The following is a 6,000-nucleotide window of genomic DNA, read 5'->3' on the forward strand; positions in this document are numbered from 1 at the left end:
ACGTGAGGACACAATGAGAAGTCGGCAGTCTGCAACCCGGAGGAAGGCTCCCCCCAAACCCCACCATGCCGGCACCCTGATCTTGCACCTCCAGCCTCCAGAGCTCTGAGAAATGCATTCTGTTGTTTATAGGTCACGGGTCTGTGGCATTCTATTCTAGCAGCCCTAATGGGCTCAGATAGACTTGCTCAGGGTCAAATGCAAATCAGGCTTAGGAAGGAAGTTCATGGCCCTGCTGAGGCCCCAGGGCACTGCGGCTGGCTGTGGGCCCTGGGCTGGGGACTGAGGCGGGGTCTGCTGCGGACCTCCCCCTGGCCTGAGGTAGACAAGGAGTTGCACTGAAAGTGGGCCTCCTCCCAGCCTTGCCCCTCACCCTGCCGGCTGAGGAAGGGGGACAAAGAAGACACAGCAGAATGGCCGACGTTTCTAGTATCTGCTCTGTGCCAGGCACCGTTCTGTGAGCTGGGGGCAATCCTCACTCAGAGGAGCTTCCAGTTGGGGTGGGACAATGGTAACGGAATGTGGCAAGGCCTACAATGGGGGAAGCACAGGGCGCTGTTGGGGGCTTGAGGACAGGGTGTTTCTCTGTCATGGGGGTTTGGAAGGGGTATTTGCGCTGGGTCTGGGAAGAGGACAGACAATCTGCTCAGAGGCCTCTTTCTGCAGCTGGGACCCACACACCTCCGAAAACCCTAGAACCCCAAGGATTCCTGAAGGGAACAGCCCAGGTGAGGTGAGCGCACTCAGGTAGCTAAAACGGGTCACCCTGCCCTGCTCTGCCCACAGTCCTGCTCGCAGGCAAAGCCCGGCGCAGGGTGCTGGGTCCTCCTCAGCAGAGCCCCAAGGAGCCTGGCCCTGGCCCTTCCCCTTCTCCATCAGGCATTTATCTTGGGGATGAACTGAGTCTGCCCATGGGCCGAGCTTGGACGAGAGAGGTGGCCTGAGGCCTGCCTGCCCAAAGCCAGGGAAGCCTCAGCCTGAGACAGGAGCAGGCCTGCTCCCTGTGCCAAGGCTGGGTGGCGGCCTGTGGAAGGTGGGGCCTGCGGGACTGTGGGACCCGAGGCCCTGGGGCCTGCGCTCTGCAGGCGGGGCCGGGCTGCCTCCGCCCCCACCGGGCCGCGGAGCCCTGAGCCGGTAATGAGCGTCTCCTGCGCCAGCGTGGCTCAGAGGAGGCCTCCTGGCAGCCGGGCCTTGTTCTCATTGTCCTGCTCCAGCCCAAATGCACCGGCCCAGGCCTCAATCGCGATCAATGGGCCGAGGATGTGCTGACGCGGCACTTTCATCCTTTCTCAAGGCCGGTGTTTGAACTTCGAGCGAGCGGCCTTCCCAAACGGGCTTGTCTTCTAAGAAGGCGGCCAATCTCCTTTCCCTGGCTTCCTAAGCAGGCTGATCCTGAGAGTTATTGAGGCACAAAAAGGAGACGTTCAAAGGCAAATCTAAATTACCGTCCTCTTCAAACTGGGGAGAAGTCTTATTAAGTCGCCTGCGCGTGAATCCCGGCCTATTTCTGTCTGCAGACCTTTCTTCCTTTGTGCCACATAAATGGACACATCTTATTGATTTTCTTTCAACCTGGATCACCTCCATCGCTGTGAATATGGGCAGACAAATCCCGCTCCTTCCTTCCCGGTGGGGCTGAAGAATGGGGGTGGCAGCCGGAGAGGCCCAGCATAATGGGGGCTGCAGTACCCTGCTCACCGCCCCGTGTGTCTTCCCGCGGGACTCAGCAGAGCTGCCTGAGAGCCGCACTGTCCTTGGGGAATGGGGAAAGCACCATCAGCCTACCGGGCCCAGCCAGCCCTTCCTCTGGTGGGAGGATAACTCCACAGGCCCTCAAACTCACCCACCTCTACTGTCAGCCTGTCCTCTTATTTCCTGTGTCTCCTACCACTCGTCCTCTGTGACTCCCCACCCTAAGCCCTGGCCACTTGGCACACTCCATGCCAGCCCTGACCTCCTTGCTGAGGTCAGACACATGCCCACCTCAGGGCCTCAGCGCTGCTGGGCCCACACCTGGAAAGCTCTTTCCCCGGACCTCGTCAAGGCTCGCCTCCACTTTAAGTCTCCACTCAAATGTCAACTTCTCAGTGAAACGTTCTCTGAAAGCATTACCTCATCCAGGACAATGGTCATTGGTTCCTGAAGATTCCCCAGAGTCCCAGCCTATCTAAGGTTGTACCCACTCCCTAGCCCCCGCCCCTACTTCATTTTTCCTCACAGCACCTATCACAACTGACATACTCTACGTTCTACTTGCTTGTGCTGGTCGTCTCCCCCACTCAAATCTACACTCCATGCCAGAGAAGTGTGTGCCCCTTCGGTCCACTACAGTGTCACCAGTGCCTAGAACAGTGTGTAGTATATCATATACTGTGTACAGTACACAGAGGTGCTCAGTACATGACTATTCAATGCAGGCGATGTAGGGTGCCTAGCCAGTGCCAACATCTGCCTTCTGTGACTCAGTCCCCAGCCTCCAGAGGGGCCACACAGGATGCCCAGACTGGATCCTCACTTGTGCTTTTATTTGGCTTCATCACCATCTCTGCTCAGGCTCCCAGAGAAAGACCATTCTCTAGGCCTGCACACTGCCTGGCCCAGCTTTGGCCTCAAGATGGCTTCTCAGCCCATGACCATGTCTCTGCTCAAAGTCCATGTCTCTGAGCCCATCTATCTCCTCCTACTGGAATGGACCCCTGTCTGAGAGCTTTTCACCCCATCAAATCCTGCAGGCCAGGGTGGTGCCACAGACATGCCCTGGGCCCTCAGCTGCCCTCTGCACACTACTCCCCGAGGATGGACCCGCCTGGGGGAGGCTCACCCCCTCCCTACACCTCTAGGCTGGGTTAGGGGGTATAATAATTACTGTACACTAAGGTGTAGTTTCCCTCTAAAATGTGTCTGCGGAAACCCTGATTCCCAACGTGTTAGTATTAGGAGTGGGGCCCTGGGAGGTGATTATAAAAGGACTCCACATGTGCCGCGCCAGCACGGCCAAGGGTGAACCTGAGTGGGGGCAGCTGAAAGGCTTAGAAAAGACAGACAAGAGAATGAAAGCTGGGTCTCCGTAGGACACTGCTTCTCTGAGAGACAGCGCCCACGCCCACAGCCATGCCTTTATTTTATAGCAGATGCTAGGAGGCAAAGTAAGGGTGTGACCAAGATGTTTACAATATTCTCCTGGGTTTCAATCCTACTCAACTACATGCACCTGAACTCTATCAAGCCCACATCACTCAGGCACGTGGGGCTACGTTTTCGGACCATAGGTTCAAGTTTACAACTACAGCTGTTGCCTATAATTGTGCTGGGAGGGCCCTGCCCTCCAAGCTGGGTCTTGCACGTGACCACGAGAGGACTGTGCCCTCTCATCAGTCCAAGGCTTGAACCTGTAGTCGCTCTCCACACCCACAGAGCCCGCTGCCCCTTCCACCATGTGAGGACAGGGCGAGAAGGCGGCAGTCTGCGGCAGGGAAGGGCACATTCACCAGAACCTGACCATGCTGGCACCCTGATCTTGGACTTCCAGTCTCTAAAACCATGAGAAAGAAATTGCTGTATTTATAAGCCACCCAGTCGGTGGGATTTGGTTATAGCAGTCAATGGACTAAGACACCAGGGTATACACCAACCTGGTTGACTAACGAGAGCTCTGGGACTAGCCTTAGCTTTCCCAGTTCCTCTTTTTGTACCTGAGGGACTCTTTCCAGCTCTTGGCCTCAGTTTCCCCATCTGCAACATAGAAAGAGTGAGCCGGAGAACCGGAGGACTCCTTTGTAGGCCCCTCTGGCCCCTTCCGGGGAAGTCAGAACCACCAGCTGGAGGTGCTGGGTTGTAGGCAGGGCCAGCCCCCCAGATAGACTGACCTCACGTCGGTTCTCATTTGGGCCTGCACTGGACGTGGAGGGTAGGTTAGAATCTTGGAGCCAGGCCCTGAAGCGGCCTGCCCAGGTCAGAGGGCAATAGTGGGGAAGACACCCCAAGTCCTCACTTCATTCCTCCTTGTTCTTGGGCCCCAACTGACCTGCAATGGTAGGTGACCAGGCCGTGAGGATCTAAAGCCACCAAACCTGACCTCAGCCCCAAGGGGACTTAACACTCAAAGGTTCATCATGGCAGGGGCAGGGGCAGGGGAAGGGAGTGGCGGCCCACGGTTGCAGATTCAGGACCCATGACCCTGTGACCTTCTCCCACCTCTAATGTGCTGAACAGAATGCTGGGCACCAGCTGATCCCCAAGCCTGGCCCTTTCATTGACCCTGACCTGGCACCAGGCCCAGCCCAGACCTCCTACCCCAGGGGCCATGCAACACTCCAGGCTGCCAGCCTCCTTGAGCTGAGCTGCAGAGAGTGTGGCTGCCTCCCTGTGTCCAACTCCACCAGGTTTCATCTTGAGGCCACACAGGTGGCAGCTTTGCCCATGGGGACACATTCCTCCCGCGTCTACGGACTCCCCCAGTGAGGTCAATCAGTGACTCTTTCCTGTCTGGTCCGCCTATGCTGTGCCTCCTGAATATAGCCCTCCCCCTTCTCCCTGCCCTCACCTTGATTGACATGTTCTCCTCTCCCACAGATCTTTGCTATCACTTTCTAACTGGCCTCCCTGACCCTAACTCAGTGGTTCTCAATCTTCTGGCTCTTTAAACACAGTTCCTCATGTTGTGACCCAACCATAAAATTATTTTCGTTGCTACTTCATAACTGTAATGTTGCTACTGTTATGAATCGTAATGTAAATATCTGATATGCAGGATGGTCTTAGGCGACCCCTGTGAAAGGGTTGTTCGACCGCCAAAGGGGTCGCGACCCACAGGTTGAGAACCGCTGCCCTAACTCTAAACCTTGGGCTGCACTGGACTGGGAGGATGGGTTCTAGCACACAGATGATCTTTATTAAAAAATACTAGTGCCCTGGCCGGTTTGGCTCAGTGGATAGAGTGTCAGCCTGTGGACTGAAGGGTCCCAGGATCAATTCCAGTCAGGGGCACATACCCGGGTTGTGGGCTCGATCCCCAGTGCGGGGCATGCAGAAGGCAGCCAATCAATGATTCTCTCTCATCATTGATGTTTCTATCTCTCCGTCTCCCTTCCTCTCTGAAATCAATAAAAATATATTTAAGCCCTGGCCTGTTTGGCTTAGTGGATAGAGCATCAGCCTGCAGACTGAAGAGTCCCGGGTTCGATTCCGGTCAAGGGCATGTACCTTGGTTGGTTGCCGGCACATCCCCAGTAGTGGGTGTGCAGGAGGCAGCTGAATAGATGTTTCTCTCTCATCAATGTTTCTGACTCTCTATCCCTCTCCCTTCCTCTCTGTAAAAAAAATCAATAAAATATATTAAAAATAAATAAATAAAAATATATTTTTAAAAAATACTAGTAATCTAGTCCTGTATCTCTCCCTTGGAATCCTTCCATTTCCCCAGAGCCCAGACTAGGGCACAAAACTAAAGACACTTGCTCTCAGGACTGTACAGTGCAGGCTCTGCCTTAAAAAACAGTGCCTCCTGGAATCTGCTAAAAACCCCAGGGGCCCTGCTGGCTCCCACGTCCCAGCCCTGCGTCCCCCCTTAAATCCAGATAAACTCCAGATCCCTCACTTGGCTCCAGGCACCGCCACACCCACAGGCACTCGCCCTGGCTGTCCCCTCCACGCTCTCCCGCTTCTGGGTTTCTGCGCATTCCTCAGGCTCCCTCACCCCTCCCAAGTCCTGTCCCTCTTGTCCTTCCAGGTTTCACTTGGCTGTCACCTTCTCCAGGTAAGCCTCCTCTGACCAGGGTGGCTAAGGGGTGATCTCTGCTCCAGGCGGCCACCCCCCCACCCCCACCCCGGGCTGTCCCTCACACAGTGCTAACCACATTGCACCACCCGGGCCCATGTGTGTCCCTGTCCCTCGGTGGGCTGAGTCATCTCTAAGGGCCAGAAGTATGTCTAGTTTTTCTCCTATTCCATCCCAGGGCTGGCCTAGAGGAAGTTCTCAGTAGGTGTTTGCTGAATGAATGA

Source organism: Myotis daubentonii, chromosome 9, assembly GCF_963259705.1.
Source record: "Myotis daubentonii chromosome 9, mMyoDau2.1, whole genome shotgun sequence".
In the NCBI taxonomy this organism is placed as follows: domain Eukaryota; kingdom Metazoa; phylum Chordata; class Mammalia; order Chiroptera; family Vespertilionidae; genus Myotis; species Myotis daubentonii.